Raw genomic sequence first — 19,655 nt, 5'->3', positions numbered from 1 at the left:
AAAGGCTGTCCCCATGATGATCACGAAGGATGTAGTCCCCACAAATTGTAATCGAAAGCTGAATGGAGCAGGGTAAGATGCGATGAGGGAAAACTAGCCAATGTTAAAGAGCTTGTCCACGCAAAAACGGCTGACCTTACATTATGTAGGCTATTGAAACCTAAAGACGCAGATTTCAATCTACCAGATTCTTATAAGATCTTAATTGACAACATTGGCATGATATTTACTTCAGGGGTTAGTAGGGGACCTATAAAAACCAAACAAAAATCTATGAATGGCAGCCCTTGGTATACTACTGAATGTAGGTTTAAAAGAAAAGCAATAACAGCAGCCATAAAAAATAATGATATCGCAGCAGTAAGACTGGCAAGAAAAGATTATTCCCGAATTACTAAAGTAGCAAAGAGGGATTGGGAGGAGGACCATTGGGAGCAACTTAAGCTTGCAGCCAATGCAAAAGATTCAACCTTATTTTGGAACTTGGTTAAGAAATTAGAGAAAAAAGGTACAGAGCCAATATCTAACCATATTACGGAATCACAGTGGCACTCTCACTTCTTAAAATTATATTGTGGAGAAGTGGATCTGGGACCGACAATAGGGACAGATAATGAACTGAATATGGAGACTCCCAATCAGTTGGAAATCTTTTCAGCTCGGGAAGTGCAGGACAAAATCGCAAGCATAATACCGAGTAAGGCTGCAGGGCCAGATGGGCTGCCAGGCGATTTTCTCCTGCACGACCCAAAGCCATGGTCCGATCTTATAGTCCTTATAATGAACTTAATTCTTCTTGGACACCCCGTTCCGGAATCTTGGAAGGGGGCAGAGGTTGTAACCATTTATAAAAAAGGAGATAGGGAGGACCCTGCCAACTACAGACCTATCAGTCTGATTGATACAATTCAGAAGGTAGTTGGCAGGGTCGTAGTTACCAGAATAGGGACCTGGATAGATGATAATAACATCTTGACACAATATCAGGCGGGATTCAGGCGGAATGTTGGTACGAGGGACCAGGTTTTCAGGTTTTGTGCGGTCTGCTGGAAAACTGTGTCCATCGAGAGGGGTAGTCTATACCTGGCCTTTATTGACCTCCAAACAGCATTTGACGTAATCCCCCGTAAGAAGTTGTGGTCAGTCTTGCTGGACATGGGGTTACCGGATTACTTATTGCATTTGGTTGTTTGGCTCCACAAGGGAAACTATGCCAGAGTCCGATGGGGGAACCAAGGCCAATTAACAGAGAGGGTGCAAGTTAGCAGAGGGATCCGCCAGGGTTGTGTTATGGCCCCGACATTGTTCTCCCTCTTTATAAAAGGGGTGGTAGACTATTTGAGGGAGGACACTGCCGACGCCCCAACCCTGGACGGGGAAAAAACACCAATCCTACTATTTGCAGACAACACCCTCCTGTTGTCTAAAACCCCATCTGGCTTACAGAAGCTGCTTGATCGCTTTAGTTTGTTTTGCGAAGAGCGAGGGCTAACAGTGAACACATCAAAAACTAAGCTGATGGTCTTATCTACCAAAAAAAAAGCCAGGAAGGTTCATCTTACCCTAGATGGGTCTCTGCTAGAGGTGGTGGAAGAGTTCGACTATCTGGGGGTTAGGTTAAGTAACAACATGAAATGGGACTCCCACTTAGCAAAGATGCTCTTAAATCTGAAAAGGGTTTCAGGAGTTATCTTGAGAGACCAGCGAGCAACCACTAGTAGGCCAATAGCATCGCCCTCGTAGTCTACGAGGGGAAGGCACTGGCCTCCGCTATTTATGGCTCGGAATTGTGGGGGGATGAGAATACGAGAGATCTGGTCACAGCCGAGAATAAGTTTGTGGGAGACTTAGTCTCACTGCCCCTCTCAACCCCTTTGAAGCCCCTGTACAATGATATGGGTAAACGCTCAATCGCAGACATAGTACGCTATGTACTATTCTGGGTATGCCTGAGAAGGACCCCAGATTTAGCAAACTATGCTCGGGTGTTGGATGGGCTGATTAAATTGAATGTGGCAAACAAGATAACATGGTTAAACTCCTTGAGAAAGCTAGTTGTGAAGTTAGGAATGGTAACATTTTGGAACTTCCAGATGCCTCCTCACAAACAAATTGTTAAGAAAATTTACTGGGAGTGGGTTGAATCTGAGGAATCTAAAAGCACAAAGTGGGGTCAACTAACTAATCAATTTCTTGAACACACGTCAATGAGGAAGTTGGAGCTCTTTTTGGATTTTATCCAAATCCCGAGAGATAGATCCCTCTTCCTGAAGATGATGTACGGTATACTTCCCATCAAAAAGTTCACAGAAGGTTGGAAAGGAGTGAGGGACCATGATCCTACTTGCCCAGGGTGTTCATGTAAGAGGGAAACTCTGCCCCATTTCTTGTTTGCTTGTAAAGCCTACAAACTTCCCAGAGCACAATGGTTAAAACCTGTGTGTAGGGAGATGGGAGTTAGAGATTTCAGGATTGCTTTGCCTATTTTCCTAACGGACACTACATCGCTGTTTATTGTGTGCGGAATTGCAATGTTTTTGGCTAGTGCCTGGTTCATTCGGACCAGGCTGATAAGTAACATTAATAATCAGATCCCCGTACTTACATAGATGAATTTTAGATTGATTGTACCTTGTCTGTAACCACCATTTTTATTGTATATAGATTTTAGCCTTTTTTAAATGATGAGAGAAGTGATACTTTTGTACATTGGTTTTATGTATATAAATGTTTGTACTTTTATGTATGTAATATATCCAATAAAGTATTACTACTACTACTACTACATTTGAAAATGTTGAATAAAGATTCATTATACGATGAAGCTGTCTCCGCAGTGATTTGAAAAACAGCAAGAATGTGATAAAAGGATTGGTATAATTATTGAAAAAAAGAGAGCAACATCTACAATTCTAACAAGTGTATTTCTGCGAAGAACATATCTTCATAAAAGCAGTGCGATGTACGGGTGTGTGTTGGAAGCGGTCATTTTTAGAAAGTGGGCATTTTCTTCTTTTACCGTTCTATGCCTCTTCCTGCCTGTGTAATTCTCATCTGATGGAGGGTGACAGTTGAGCTGTATATGCATTCACTTCAGACAATCACACAAAGGGAGCTAAGGTGTACCTTGCATATCCTAATGGCCCATCACCAGGCTGATGGGCCTTCCTGAGCTAGAGATTTGGGAGGATTTGTCACTGACATCTAAATAGGGCTGTGCATGTCCTCACACAAAGCTGTCTCTACCTCCCTGTAGTGTGTCTGGAGCCAGGTCAGGGAAGGCAGTGCCTTGTGCACTACAAAGACTTTCCTTTGAAGTTTGTTTACTTCAAAGGCAGAAACTGGTATAAGAAGTGGAGCTGTGACACCAGAACTTCAATGCACTTCTGGACTAAGAGGAGATTTTGCCAAGTAGAGAGCTGGAGAAGCTGTAGGAGGGGAACTACCACTCAGACTGTAAGGAACAGAGGCATCACCTCTCCCGGAGATAGGGAACCAATGCATTGCTTTGTTGTCTGGTGCCTCACCTCCCCGTGCCTGTTTTCTTCTCTGATTTTGACGCAGCCCAGGTACTTTGTGGTAAAAGTATCACTTCCATAGTTACCTATGGGCTGAACTGTTTTGAACCTTTCAAAAGTAATATCTTTGCTTGTGTATTTTGTATTTTTGTGGTTTTAGTCTTGTTGTATTCAGATAAATATTGGTTATTTTTCTAAACTGGTATAATGTCCTTCGGTAGTGTTTTCACTGTGTTACTGTGTTAGTGTGTACAAATGCTTTACACATTCCCTATGAGATTAGCCTGACTACTCGTGCCAATCTACCAATTCTAGTATCTTGGGTGTGTGACTCCCTTACCCTGACTAGAATTAGGGTCCCTACTTGGACAGGGTGCAAGCCGCTGCCAACTAGAGACCACCAATGCCAACATTGGTGGTCAGCGGTAAGGATAGGACTTGTGTTTGTACTTTATATACAGTAATCGGTGCACGCTACAACCAGATCATAGACCACTACACAATAACATACTGTTTTTGATTTTTCTCTTCTTTTGCAACTCCTGAGTTTGTGTCTACTAATCACGTCTCAGTCTGGTGAGCCAACGGGTGGAGCTGCAGAGTCAGTGTTTTGAGATTGAGAGGTTGGAATCCAACTCGGTGCCTCAACTCAAAAGGTTCTGCAATGAGTTCAAATGTCCTATCAGGGGCCTTATTAAGAAGGAAGAGCTTCAAAAGGCACTGAGGGCCTGGTGGGAGACAAAGGAGGCTAGTGAGCACCAAGAGGATGAGGATGATGAGGTGGAGTAGCAGAGCTTGCAAGGGGACATTGTGGATCAGGTTCCACCTGGTAAGAGGCACTGTTTTGTTAATGGATCCACACAAGATGATCAGTTCAAAAGTATATATTTATTCTTTGAAGGAGCAGATAGGTGAACGTCCTACAAGCTTCTCCTCAAGTCAACGATCCACACACCCTCATGTGCTCCCTACATACGCACCAACATTCTACCCTCGACCCCACATTCTTTAATGATGCTAAACAACATTAAGGACCAATAACACATCTCCCTTTTCTTAACAAAAATTAAAGAATGGCATGGCACCTAAATATATACTTTTCTACATATGTAAACATCACTAATAAGTATGCAACATGTCCATTTGCAATATAATTACTGGACCCAATCCTCTCATTCACGCGCAAAAAATAAGAAATTATGCTAGAAAACATGGTAGTAATTACAAAGCAAAGTTTTCAGAGATACAAGATGGTCACTGGGAGGAGCTGGAGGAAGGAGTTCCATGGTTAAGGGATAGCATTTTAGGAGTAAATCCCTACTAGTCCAGCTCACACACCCTCAGGCGATCCAGCATTTGAAACAACATGAAGAGGATATTTGCCAATTAACCACTCACCACAGTGGGCCCTTCTGGACTCCTGGACTCTGACGTGGTCGATGCCGCTTTTCCCCGGGGCAAAGCTGTGATGGAAGGTGAGAAGAGATTCCGGTCAGTACGAAGGTAGTGGAGAGAACTAAACAGGTCATCGGACTTGATTCCTGGCGGAGCCCTGGACGATCGGCCTGACTCCTGGGCATTATTTCTGACAGAAAGAGGCGGACGTGCTGTTTTTACCCCTTCTCTCCTGCCTGCCTGCTCACACTGCACCCTAGTGCTCTCAGAAAAAGACGCAGGTGCCGGTGGGCGACACCCCTTTGCCTTGCCGCAATGCGGGACTGTGGGAGAATGAGAGCTCCACTTCCAGCATCTTAACACCCGAGCATTGCCAACAGCTCATGTGTTAGAGGGGAAGTTGGATCGGAGCTCTGAGGTTCTACGGCAGCATCGGAGGAGTAGATTGACGGGGAGCACAGCGGGAGTGCTGAGATTGCTATGAAAAGGCGCCTCCCTGCTCCCACTTCGTGAATGTGGAGGAGACATCGTGAGCAGTCAGATGGGAGAAACAATGGATTTGATTTCAGCTGACCAGTGGGCCAGGAATTTGACTCCCTGGGCATTTCTGTTGTGATTTTTACGTTTCTGCTCGGTTGGGGGCTGCAAAATGGCTGCGTCTCTTACCTAGCCCCCCCACAACATTCTTGAAAGTAGACAGAGAAGGGGCAGATAACCATAGTAACAGAGAGAGGACTGAAATGGGAAAAGGTTTCTAACAAGTGAGGTTGAGAAAGAACCCCCCACACACAATAGTCAATGAAAGAGGACAAAGGACTAGGAATTGATAGAAAGTAAGAGAGGACTTGTCCTAGCCATACTGAACAAGCATTTGCAATGTAATAGGTCTCGCATTTGCAAAATTTTGAGCTATTGGCATTGTAAACGACAATGCCTTTTATTTATGTGTTTTGAAAACCTTCAAGCAACGACTAGGAGTACAAAGGGCACATAAATAAAAGTAAATGCCATTTAAAATACCAATAGGTTAAAGTTTCAAAAGTGTGAGACCTATTGCATTGCAAATGCTTGTTTGGTTAGGCTATCCACCCCTGTGGATAGTGAGCATATATTTCTTTACCACAGGGCAGTGGGCCTTTATACCACCTTACCTCAAAGACTGTAATCCTTATATCTATACATCTGCCAAGAAGACTGATAATTACATTTTGAGCTTTGCTTAAGAAGTGTTACAGGTCCTGACACTGGCGTAACGGAAATTGAGGGGGCCTCCCTGCAAGGTACGTGGAGGGGCCCCCTCTGGGCTCAATCGGAATCTCTCTGGCCTGACTGCAGTGCTGAGGGGGCCCCTTGGAGTTTGGCCCCCCCGCACCATGGGGGCTGTGGGGGCTTGTGTTACGCCCATGGGTCCCGAGTTTAAGGGGGCTCGATTTTAACGAAAGACTACATTATGACATGCATTGCTGTATTGTGATGATCACAAATGTTTTAGGCTTTTGGCACTTAAAATTACATTACCCATCACTTTCACCATACACGAAGGAGGCATTTTCACACCCACAGCATGACAGTAAACCAATCTTCTCTTACCGTAGGATGGTGACAAAACCCATCCGCACAGGCAAACAAAACACTGGCTCGGACTTCCGGATCGGCTTCAACTGGAAGTTACAGCCGAAGCACAGCGCCGAGTTGCTGGAGAAAGACATGGAAACGATGGACTGTTCGAAAATGTGGATGGGTATCCACGTGAGAGATGATGCAGCCTCCGGGCTGGTAATCCTTGATGATGGCGCTTTTAACGAAGCCCTCCGGGATGACCCGGTGCTGCTCCAGTTGGCGGATGACCAGCTGGTGTACCCAGGCGGGGGTCTCATCAACGTCACCCTTGGGGTATAGCCGCTCCTGGCCAGGCCCGGGCTTCTACAGCTGCGCCACAAAAGTGTAGCACTCTCTGAAAAAATAGTTGTTGTGCAATGGAGCACGGTCCACGGTGTACTCCTTGTACAGCCCCTTCTTGGCAGCGGGCACCACCTCGATGTGGCTCTTGATGCAGTGGCACTCTTACCGGCTGAAGAGAATCATCTGCCGAATCCCGTGCTTTACCCGACGTGCCTCCTCGTCCCGGTAGTGGAGAGGCAGCTGAGGGGGCAGTGGCGGCTCCTCATGGTCCCTGTACTCGCCATCTGACAGCTTCCTCTTGGAACCCAGCTCCGGGCCTTAATGGGAAGGCATTATGGACGGCAACTTCTCCCATAGGTCCGTGTATCCACTGACGGCCATACTGTGGGGCTCACATCACTCAAAACCGGCTGCAGCAGGGGGAGCTGCCACCGCGCATGGCTCAGCTCCGCCGATCTGCGCAAGGGCAATATCAAGAACGGAATAAAAAAGCATTTGCAATGCAATAGGTCTCGCATTTACGCAAGTTTAAGCTATTGGCATTGTAAATGACAATGCCTTTTATTTATGTTTTAAAAACGAAAATAAAAATAAAAGGCATTGTTATTTGCAATGTCAATAGCTCAAACTCGGGTAAATGCGAGACCTATTGCATTGCAAATGCTTGTTTCTGTTTGTATCTTTTATGCAACGCTTGTAATCCTAAGTCTTTATGTATCGCAACTGGTTCTTATGTAAAGCGCTCTGACACCTTCGGGTAATGATCGCGCTATAAAAAATTGCATTAAATTAAATAAAATAAATAAAGATACATCTCAGAGGTCAAACACTAGAGAAAGTAATGGATAAACTACAGCTTGCAAATGACAACATAATATAATCCTGCTTTATTATAGAAGAGATGATGTCCTTCCTGCGAGCTTCCTTTAAGTTCCTACTTTCCTGTTTTCATAGAACTATTCTAAGGGTTGTTTCTGTGTGCCATCTGTTTAAGATCGTAAGTCCCCTATCGCACAGTCTGTGCAATGCTCAGCGTGCACAGTCTCCCCGCAAGTGAGTTAAGAAAAAAAAAAACTTTCCCCAAATATTCGAGAACTGGGCTTGAATATTAAAGTACACTGTCCTCAAAAATGTTGGGATGCAGGTATTTCTATGCCTCTCCTGTTGAAATTCACGGAAATGATGATCGAAATGCAGGCACTTCCGGGAGGCATAGACAGACGGGGACCTTGAGACCGAGGCAGTGTTCTGCCCCTGCACAGGCGCAGAGCCAGCAGGAAGTGATCCGGTACCTCTGGAAGGTAGTCTATCTGCGCATGCGGTAGGCCTATCAGGAGCACAGCAAAGATGCCGCTGTACGAGGGACTGGGAAGTGGAGACGAGAAGACCGCTGTCGTTGTAGACTTGGGGGAAGCCTTCACCAAGTGAGTTATGGGCGTCACGGCCAATGGAGTGAATGTGAAGATAGGAGAGTCTATATTCTTTTGGGAACCTACATTCTGGACCATGCGCCAGGAAGATAAACCCTGCTGTTTTAGAGAAGGGCTGGATGTAATATTCCGTTTTGTGATTTTCCGCTGATAGGCGAGTGTGTCGGGGGTGGGGGATGTCTGTATGCTTGCGTGTGAGCGCGTGTGTGTATGCAGTGTGTGCGTGTTTGTGTGTGTGCGCATGCGTGAGTGTGGCTGTGTGTGTGTGTGTGTGCGCCCGCGCGAATGAGAGAGGCGATAGGCTGCTGAATGTTGAACAGCAGATGTGCACGGCGCCGGGGGCTGGGCGTGCTCGTCCTCGAGACACAATCGCCGAGGAAATGCGCGTAACCACCCCCTGTCAGCCATTCCCAGGAAACCCGCGACAATAGGTCTTTCGCTGGAGCAACGCTATGCGCTGCTAACACCAGCGAGACCTAAAAAGCGCGTGCAACTTGCCTAAAAAAAAAACGAGACACGGAAGTCATTAGGCGCGATCGCAAAAACAGATCTGCAGCGCCCTGGAGAGTCTGTACACGTGATGCAAGCCCGACTGCAGAAGCGCGTCCTCGAGATGAAATCGCCGAGGTGAAGCTCGTAACCACACCCTGTGCCCCATTCCCGGCAAACACACAACAATAGGTCTTTCGCTGGAGCAGCGCTTCACGCTGCTATCACCAGCGAGACCTAAAAAGGACAATTTTCAACAGTACGAGGAAATGTTGATGTATAGGATTCCCTATATATGATGATCACTCAGCGGAACCACAATGAATAATTAAATATTCAAATAAATAAATAAAAATGAATTAAATATTCTAATAAATAAAAAGGAAAGGAGATCTTCACCAGAATAGTAAACTAATAAATAAATTGTGATCATTATAGGAGGAAAAACACTCAGGGAATTAGGAAAGAAAGGCTATAGAAAATGGTTTGGTACGGTAATTTCTTCACAGAGTGGCGGCCGTTTTCAATCCTCTCGGCCCTGCATCATAGATAATCACAATTAGCTCAGGTAGCTCTTAGCATCATTACTCGGCAATCAAACGCCTAAGACCTAAAGTTAGGCAATGATGCAGGAAAATCTAAAACAGGATTTGTACCCAAGTCCCACAGGATGAAAGAGTCGAATCTGATACTGGCAGGTAATAAGTCCCACTCGATAGTCTACCTGCACTATCTTTCCAGAAATGCAATCAGAACCTTTAAACACAACCTGCTTAGAAAAAAACCTGAAACACTTATCTCAAATCCCTCCTTCAACTAAAAAAACTGCATAATGATCAATTACTTTATTTTCTTCACTTGATCACTTGCTAAATGGCGCACTACCTTGGCAAAATTTCATAACATCCAGGAGTCAAGAAACATCCCTTACGGATCTAAGATGCTGAAAATGCCCTCAAAACATTTGAGAGCCACACTGAACATAAAATATATAAAAAATGGCATTGTAATTGTCCAGGCAGCCAACAAAGATCTGGAACTATTTGATGACTACTTTGGCAAGCTAAAAGATCGCGTTCACTCAGTACACCAGAAATTCATCAACGAAAATACTAACACCTATACACCACGGAGTACTTTGGCTATGATTGATAATGGGAATGATAATGAGAGCCAGCAGCCTAAAACTATGCTTAGCAACGCTGAAACTAGGGGCAAAAGTCTACAGCACAGGGAGTCAGTATCACTACTCCATGGTAATAGTTCCAATACTTCAATCCGCAGCACAAATTACAGTGCCAAGACATGCAGGATAGCATCCAGTCAGTCTTTGGACATACACAAAGCAATTAGCAATAACTCCATAGTTGCAAACCAGTTCAAATCTAGCCCACCGTCCATCCCTCACATGCCTCGGCGAAGACCTCTAAAACTTGTCAAAGCGCTGGTCTCTTGGTTGCAGCACTCTTCGTTCAGAACTTTAGAAGGTTAGATCACTATACCTGTTCCGGTCTATCCCCACAGTTGAAAGAAAAATCGTCAGAAGAAACCGTAAATAGCCACATTCACATGAACTAGTTATATCAAGCATTTAGTTCACTAGGGTTGCAGACACGCTGCAACTTCCACTTCTCTCCCCTCCCCCATGAATTGAGCTACAAACTCTCAATGCCAAGACTGATAGGATAGCTAAAGACATGCAAAATGCCTTCAGAAACACAATGAAGAATATTTTGCTCCTCTCAGAAAGCTTTCTCTCCAAAATCATACAGATTCAAAAATCAGTGTACTCGTTACACAAGATTAACACCACCCCACTGCCTCTGTCAAACAGATTTTTCCGTTCACGCAAAATCTTCAGCTGTGTGATGGACTCCAAAACACAATCTTTATTGCAATCTTATGAGTTGTCATCAAGTCCCTCTCTAAGAGAAAGGAACAGCTAATTTGAGCAGTTCCAATCAACGTAAACAGGTTATTCCTAGAAGACTAAATCCCAACAACCTGAAAGAAATACCATTAATCCCCATAGGGCAAGACTCTATTCTAAATGCCCCGCCGAAACCACTTTTGTGCTCACTACTGAATTGCAGATCAGCAATGAAACATGCAGTGGACGCTGCCAACCTAATCCTGAACCAGGGTATTGACGTATCTATTCTAACGGAATTGTGGCTCAATAATGCATCGTCCCCTTGCCTAGACCTACTAGTTCCACCAAACTACAATATTGTAAGACTAAACAGGCTAAACGAAACAGGTGGAGGAGTGGCTTGTATCCACAGATCAGACATCCCTATCTCTAAAGCTCACTCTGACCCTCTGGAGTCTTGTGAATACCTTGGGCTCTCTCTACGTCTCTACAATAATAAACACTTTAAACTACACACATTCTACCATCTCCCAGGTAAAAATGCAATGCTCATAGACCAACTAATACAAATTATTAGAGCAAACTCTGAACCGCACTCCAACTATATCTTTCTAGGGGACTTCAAGCTACAATGGCATGACCTCATAGGTGAATATTTTCAGCAGACCATTCACTAGTGCAGACTTGTGGTCTTCCAACCCACTCAAAAGGCGTTACATTAGTTTGGATCATCTCCAAAGAAAACCTGGTGGATTCAATCGTTATTGTCCCTTGCAACTGGTCAGATCACCACATCATTACCTTCCAATTTAGAACCATAAAGAAGAAAAGAGCCTCACAATCAGTCAAACCTACGCAATGGGTTAGAGATAGTAAAGGCTTTGCCGTCCGGGTTCGTGCGGAACTGCAACAGTGGGGCATTCAGGTGGGCGACACCTGTAATGTTCTGTCGTTATACGCGGATGATGCGCTGTTTTACCTAAAACCCCCCAGGGAAGCACTCCTGAGGTTGTTGCGCCTCCTGGATCAGTTTGGTGACGTGTCGGGCCTTCGCCTTAATCGGGATAAGTCCCTCATCTTCCCGTTATGTGGCTTCGGAGCGGTGCAGCTGGAGGACTTACCGGAGCTTGGACTGAAATGGGAACTGACTAGTTTCCGATGTTTGGGAATTCATGTGACCTCGACGGAGGACCAGTCCCTCCCCCACAATGCGGATAGGGTGCTCGCGTCCCTCTGGCACTCCATATTATTCTGGAACACCTTACCCCTGTCCCTCATGGGGCGGCAAGCGATCGCCAAAATGGTGATGCTGCCTAGGATGTTATATGTCCTCCAGAACTCCTTGTGTCCCCTTCCCCCAGGGTTTTCCGGACCCTGAATACATTGCTCACGTCCCTGCTCTAGGCGGGCTGCGCAGTAGAGTGGCCCTAAGCACCGTTGTATGCTCCTTTGTGGAGGGGGGGCTAGAAGCCCCGCGTTTTGATCTCTACTATTATGCGGCGCAGCTCCTCCCGGCAGCTAGGTGGTTTGTGGATGCAGACACATGGGAAACGCAGCTGCTAGCGGGTAGAGCTTTGGCACAGGAGCTCCAGGTGGCATTGATGCGAGGGTCTGGAGCTGACACTGCACTCCCCTATGTGGTGCGGCAGGCCGCTGCTATTTGGCAACGCTTCATCGAAAGGGTCCTGCGCAGGGCCCCATTTCATAGGGAGCTGCTGATTTGGATCTTGGCACCTATGATGGACCTAGAGCAGCATATGTCCTTCCAGGCATGGAGGGAAGGGGGATGCGAGATCCTCGCCAATCTGTACCCCTCGGAGAGCTTTCTGACTTACTAGCAGGCGGAGGAGTCGTTCGCCCTTGGGAGCGGTCGGTACATACACTATCAGGGACTGCGCTCAATAGTGCGCTCTGTCTGGCCGCAGTGCCCGGAGATACCCCCGATGATCCACACATTACATATCCTGTTATCCTGTGGCAAAGGACGCAGGTTGATAACCTTGCTCTATGCCGCTATGAAACCCGATTCCGCTCCCCCGGTTCCACCTGCGTGGGCAGCCTGGGAGGCGGACTTGGGGGCTCCCCTGGGCTAGGGCTAACGTAAGCGTATAGGGTTATTGACTCGGCGGGTGTCTTGTAACGCTACCTTCAAGCTCATCCATTTCAAATTTATGCACCGCACCTACTGTGAGAAGTTGGCCTGATATATGATGTTTCCAATTCTGGAACCACCTTGTATCAGTCCAAACAATCCCTTATGGTGTCTGGTTGTAAGTCAACCTTATTAGACAAGCTATCCTAGGGGTAGCATGGACTAAGCAGCCTTAAAGGCTTAACTCAAGAGGTCGTGTTGAGCGAGCTGTTTTACCACATACAATCCTGTAATATCAAATGAAAGGACACCACACAAGTATATATATTATAAAAATATATGTGTTTATTTCTAGAATAATCCCCAGTACTCTTTATGAGCAAAGGGTCATAAGCGTTAAATCAGAAGCACAGTATAACATACAAAGTTGCACACAATTATGGATGAGGGCGGGTGGCCGCTCAAACCATATATTAAAAAAGTGGTATAAGAGATACCAATCAAACAGTGGTTAGGCCTAGGGCCTAGGGAATCGCTGGGAGCAGTCCGGACAAGCAATGCTGAAGTCAGGAAAAGCCCGCGGGATTCGGGTGCAGCACTTAAAGTGCGGCTTGCACCAATGCAATGTCAATGGTGCGTAAAAGTTACACAAATAGAGTTTAAGGACACTTCCGCTGAACCTAGAGGAACCAAACTTTAGACACAGACCCTATAGGTGTGTACCAGTGTGGGAACACCGGCGTTGCAATGTTACCTCACCCACAGGAAGCGGGTGCATAGGGTCGAAGTGGCGTCGGGTTTTGACACGCAGGCTCTTGGTGCTTGGAGCTGAAGAAGCTGCAGGCGATGGGAAGGAGAAGTGTCCGGTTGGATCCAAGGGTGGATCAGAGTAGAAAAGTACCTGAAAGCAGAGGTGACAGAGTCTGGGTCACTCAGCAGTGACCAGGGTGGAACCAGGACGGAACCAGGCAATGTCGGGCGCAATCAGGTGGTTGTTGAGGAGCTTCTCTCCACTGTCACATGGGCTCTGGGGCATCTGCGACGTCCAGTAGCAGGTCACGATCTGTCCCACCAGGCTCTCACCGTCGGCACAGTCGGCTTCAAGATTGGAGCAAACAACACTTGGCAAGAGCAATCCACGCAGGACCGGAAGATTGTTTTTCACTCGGACCAGGAGGGTCAGAGCGGGGGCTCCTTTTTAGAGGAGCTGGTGCAAGTCTGGAGCAACCAGAATAGCAAGTCGGTTTTAGGTTTTCGTCGGCACAGGGGCCAGAAGCCAGCTGGCAAGTGACCAGGCCAACGCGTTGAGCCAAAGAAAGCAGAAGGGCCCCACACAGCACTCGTCGAGTGTAGAGGGGTGAGCTTTGGTGCAAGAGTGGCTCAGGGTTGGGGCTTCTCAGACCCCGGTGTACAGCTTCGAGGGTCACTCGTGGGCTGCACGGTCAGCTTCTCGTGGTCTTTTCAAGATGGCGTGCCCCACGCTTCCGGTCGCCTCTTCGGGTCTCAGCTCTGCAGGGACTGTGAATCGGGCTGTAAGAAGGCAGGCAAGCTTGATCTCGTCGATCTCTGTCGCTCGAGTTCCGGCGGGAACTGCAACAAAGCAAGGGTCGAGGTGCTGGATGGTGCCTGTTTACACAGGGTGGTCACTCCTTGACCACAAGGGAGATTCTTCAGTATTCTATGTTTAGTAGGATGTCAAAGGGTCCAGAGTTTCGTTTCAAATGTTTCATCAGGATAATCTGAGTGCGTTGGTACTGCTACCATTCTTATAACAATCTAGGTGGCTGGATTACCTGCTAGGTCCCCTCCTATGGGTGGGACCCAGGAAGGGGGTGGATACACCCCTTTCCTTTGATCCAGGCCGCGCTGGGACTGGGGCTGGTGTGCCCCAGAACCGGTTTGGCCGGATTATGCAAGGGGCAGCCTTGTGCTCCCCAGGCAGTGTCTGGTTTCTTTCAAACCTCCCTGCTACAATCCACTATCTCCTGTCTGGGGTCGTGTGACACCTCCCTGTGACAGGAAAGCCTTTGTCCAGGCCTCCTCTGCTGAGTTTCGGTCAGCAGCAGGAGGTCAGACTTGTGTCTGTGGCAGAAGCATCCATTTTGTGGATCTGAGGCTCTTTTAAAATCAACCGCGTTTTAGCAAAGTAGCATGTTGTCTCCCTCTAGAGGGGTGGAATGCTATTCCCGACGACAGGACTGTCGAGGGGATAGTATTCCAATTCGTATGACACCTTACACGACATGTTTTGATAAAGCCAAACCAAAGTTACAATATAACCGCGAGGATTATAATGCACTTAATAGTATATGGTTTGGCATTATCCCGGAACAGCTAAGGGAGTTGGTCCCGACAGCTGCAGACAGGCTCAGCTCATGCTAGAGCACCATCTCACATTAAACCATGCACTCTGCCTCCAGGATTGTTAAGGCCTGCCATAGGAGTGACTCACAGGTTTATATGTGTCCAGATATAGGTTTAGATATAGGTATACTATATCTAAGCAAGAGGTGATTACACCAACTTGCCCCAGCTGAGTGATCAGCCAGTTGTGTCAATTTAAGAACCAGCCAGGGGTGGCAAAAGCTATGCTGCAGCCCCTGGTAGGCCTAGGATGCACCTATGCCCATGGCACCTATAGTGCACTATATAGGGGCTGACAAGGTGTCCTGTACCAATTGGGTTATGCACCTAGGGTGCATGGAATCCATTTTAAAGAGTGAGCAGAGAGCCTGGGGCCCTGATTAGCAGGGAACCAGGCCAACTAAGTCGAAAACTAGCTAAACACAAGGCAAAACATCTGGGGTAACCATAGTCAGGTAGCCACCTTCCTACACAACCCCCCCCCCCCCCAAACAAAAGGAGATAAGGCTATCCTTGGCCAGGTAAGCCTATATTGCCTGAGTGGCCATATAAGGAAGTACCTGCACTAGCATGGGTGCCCCTTGTCTCATGGCCCACTAAGCAGTCCCTCACCCTAGGGGTATTAGAGGGTCTCCACCATAGGGAATCACTACCTTGGGTGTGTTTTTGCAAGTTAGAAGGCTGGTTTGGATATGGAGTATTGAAGTGAGGCTCCACTAATTTAGGGCTCGGCTTCCTCCAATTATCTTCCACCATGTATGCCTTTCTCTCTTCAACTGAGTTGCACTGTGCTCTCAGGGTCAACCTCTGGCTACCTAAAGCTGGAGGCTGGGTCCCTTTTGTTGGCTTAATGGAGGGACAGTTCAGGTTTGGGCCCTTTGGGTCCCAGGTTTGGCTGTGCCCAACAGAATCCATCTGTGGGAGGTCCCTAACTACTTTTAAGGGGGCTCCCTCAGGAGTTTTTAAAGTTTTCACCTTACTAGGGCTACTAGTTTTGGTGCCACTAATCTGTTGATGGGGGTGCTTTATTTGACAGGGGGCCCTTTGGGGCTCCCTGTCCTTCTTGTCCTCCGCAGCCCTGGGCTGAGTAAGACAAGGCAGAGAAGGGCAGGTTACCTGCTCCAGACTGGGTCCCACCTGAGAAGGGTTCACTGCCATCAGAGGCTCTGTCAGGCCAGGCCCAACAACCTCTGGGACAGCTCCTTCATCAGGGGTAAGATCAGTTCCCTGAGGAGGCTGATCCTTTCCTAATGTCTGGTGAGGGGGAGATTTTTCTTCGTCCTCCATGTCCTCTGTTTGTGTGGAGCTATCCATCATTTCAGGCTTAACAACACATGTATCTGTTTGAGTTTGGGCTGTGGCCATCACAGCCCCACCAACCTTTTCAGGAGGAGACTCAGTTTGGGTGTGAGCTGTTATTTTAACAGTTCTGCTATCCTGTTCAGGAAGTGAGTTATCTAAAGATGGGGCTGGGAGTTGCTCAGCCCTACCAACCTTTTCAGGAAGGACATCTTGAATTGGGGATGTAGCCATAACAGCCCCACTAACCTTTTCAGTGCCTGTTACCATTCTAGAATGGATTTCCTGTTCAACCTCAGCCCAGGCTGAGATTTCTAAATCATTACCAAGTAGGCAGTCTACAGGCAAGTTTGGTGACACTGCCACTCTCTTTGGGCCAGTAACACCTCCCCAGCTGAGACTTACTACTGCCATGGGATGATTTGTTTGGATTCCATCAATGTTTGTTACCTGGTATGTGGCACCAGGTAAATGTTGCTTAGAGGGGACTATACAGTCAGCCACCATGGTGATGCTAGCCCCTGTGTCTCTAAAAGCTTCAACCTTCAAACCATTGATGATGGGTTCTTGTCTATATTTGCTCAAGGTATTTGGGCAATCAGAGAAGTTGGCAAACCCCATACCAGTCTCATAAACAAGATTATTGGGTGATGGGGACCTGGATAGGCAAGGGAACACCTGGGCTCCAAAAGTAAACCCACCCAGATTCCTGGGTGTGCTCCCACTTCCTGGGGGATTACTGCTGACAGTAACAGGAGGTGTTGGAGCTGGTTTTGGAGGTATATTCTCTTTATTGCCATTCTTGGGACAACAGTTGTCTGTTTTGTAATGCCCAACCTGTTTACAGGCATGACAATAAGGCTTTTTCTCTGTTGAAGAAGTGTTGTGGGGCCCACCCTTTTCCTTGGAATTTTGGGTCCCTGGGGAAGTATTTTCTTTACTTTTATCCCCACCCTTATCTTGAGGCTTGGTAGACTCCTTCTTCTGGTTATTGTTCTGATTCTTAGGCCTAATCCTGGTTCTGCCCATTTATCTGCCCTCTTTCCCAATTCTTGGGGAGAGATCAAATCTGAGTCCACCAGGTGCGGGTGTAAGAGCTGGTTCTGACAATTACTTAGGATCTGCTCCCTCATAATCAAATTATACAATCCTGAGAAGTCATGTACTTTGCTGCCATGTGGCCAACCCTCCATAGCCTTAGTAGCACAATCTACAAAATCAGTCCAGTCCTGTGTCTGTGCCTTCTGGGTGTCTCTGAACTTTAACCTGTATTGTTCAGTGGTTAGGCCAAACCCATCTATTAGAGCACTCTTCAGGACCTTGTAATTTTTAGCATCCTCCTGCCTAACAGTGAGGAGCTTATCTCTCCCTTTTTCTGAAAAGGAGTACCATAAGATTGCTGCCCACTATTCCTCAGGAACCTGCTGTACCATGCAGGCTCTCTCAAGAGCAGTTATCCACTTGTGGATGTCATCCCCTTCTGTGTAGGGGGGCACAATCTTTGTCAGGTTTCTAGTATTATAGGACCTGTCTTTCTCTCTAGAATTATTGCTGCCACCAGTGGCATCTAAGCCACACATTTTCTGTTCCCTTGCTAAAGCAAGTTTAGCTTGGGCCAGGGCTAACTCTTCCCTCTCTATCTGGAGTTCTACAGCCCTCATCCTGGCCTTATGCTCTCTTCTCTGGGGGGAAGTCATTCCCCTTTGAGAGTGTCTGGAGACACTAGAAATGTGAGAATCCACTGAGGGAGATCTCACCCTTCTATTGCCTGTGGGAACTATGTTATAGGATCTGGGGAGGTGCTGGCCCTCTCCATTCCCTAGTAGGTCCAAGTTGGCTTGGCTAAGCCTCCCCACTGGGACCGGGTTACCCCTCTGACTCTGAGCAGGCTCATCTACCTCTGAGCCTTCTTCCTCCTCTTCTTCTGGAGTTATCTCATTCTCAGGGTGGGTCACTCCATCTCCTAAAGCTAGGGGAGCTACACTCTCCTTGTTTAAATCATCCATTTCCTGGATGGCTATCAGGATAGGAATGGTGGGGTGTCTGCCCCTTTTTAGCCCCCTTGCAATGCTCAAGGCACTCAAGTCTTTGTGGCTAAGTTTGTCATAGCTGGAAGTTGCCTTGGTCGGGTCAACTGTCACAGGGACAGAGCCTGAAGCTCCACCTGCGTCAGACATGACTGCTAGTGAGATGCAAGTGGTGCACTTACCTACACTAAGTGTTTTCCTACTGTACCTTGCTAGTGAGTTGTAGTCAGGGTGTGCTAATCCCTTTAATCTACAACTACTAAGTTCAGTAGAAATTAATATGCTAAGTTTTTGATTTATATGTACCTAAGGTACTTGATGTGATTTTTCAATTTGATAAAAAGATTGCAATGGTAAAACAACAGCAAGCTCAAATCCGCACCGCTGCACATCAATGTGAGAAGTTGGCCTGATATATGATGTTTCCAATTCTGGAACCACCTTGTATCAGTCCAAACAATCCCTTATGGTGTCTGGTTGTAAGTCAACCTTATTAGACAAGCTATCCTAGGGGTAGCATGGACTAAGCAGCCTTAAAGGCTTAACTCAAGAGGTCGTGTTAATCAGGGGCGTAGCTAGAGCTTGTGGCGCCCGGGGCTACCCTTCAGAGTGCCGCCCCTTGGGGGGGTGGGGGGGGGAGGTTGGGGGCGGCTACTGGGGAAAAAGGACAGTGAGCACTTGAAAGATGTCAGAGTCTCCGAGGAGAGACACGTAGTATTGCTGCTAACAGTTACCTCGATCATGAAAGTTACATTTAGTAATTTATAAAGTTTTATATAGCGTGAATTCAGAGCGCTTTACAATTTGAGGCAAAGGTAACAAATCAGAACATTAGTCTAACATGGGGAATCTAATGGGCATTGAGATGTTTACTCCTCTCAAAATCGGAATGGTTGTTTGTTAGAAATGGGGGTCTCTAGTTAGCAATGGCTGGCCACTGTCCAACTGGGGACCCTTCTTCCTAAGTCAGAGTAAGGGGGCTACACCCATTGATAACCCCTGCTCAACCCTGTGGTAACGTAGCACGAGCAGCTAGGCTTATCTCAGAGGCAGTGTGTAAAGCATTTATGATCATACACAGTAACACAGTGAAGAACACTACAAAGGGACACCACACAAGTAGTTATAAAAAAATACATATCTTTATGCATAGACTTAACACAAGACTAATAACCATAAAATGCAACAATACTGTAAACTAGGGATGCTCTTGAGAGGATGGAAAAATAGTTCAAAGTGTTCAAAAATGCACATACATGACACGGT

At 46.8% G+C, this 19,655-nt stretch overlaps 1 protein-coding gene and 1 pseudogene across 1 annotated transcript in view; one reads left to right on the top strand and one right to left on the bottom strand.

Moving 5' to 3' along the window:
• Nucleotides 1-19,655, top strand: part of KIF1A (kinesin family member 1A) — a 2,508,766-nt gene that overhangs the window by 879,992 nt on the left and 1,609,119 nt on the right. The window lies entirely within an intron of this gene.
• Nucleotides 6,500-7,196, bottom strand: LOC147683630 (RNA demethylase ALKBH5 pseudogene; annotated as a pseudogene).

Source organism: Lissotriton vulgaris, chromosome 11, assembly GCF_964263255.1.
Source record: "Lissotriton vulgaris chromosome 11, aLisVul1.2, whole genome shotgun sequence".
In the NCBI taxonomy this organism is placed as follows: domain Eukaryota; kingdom Metazoa; phylum Chordata; class Amphibia; order Caudata; family Salamandridae; genus Lissotriton; species Lissotriton vulgaris.
The sequence above is the reverse complement of the archived record's forward strand: the minus strand, read 5'-3'. Positions and strand labels throughout refer to the sequence as shown.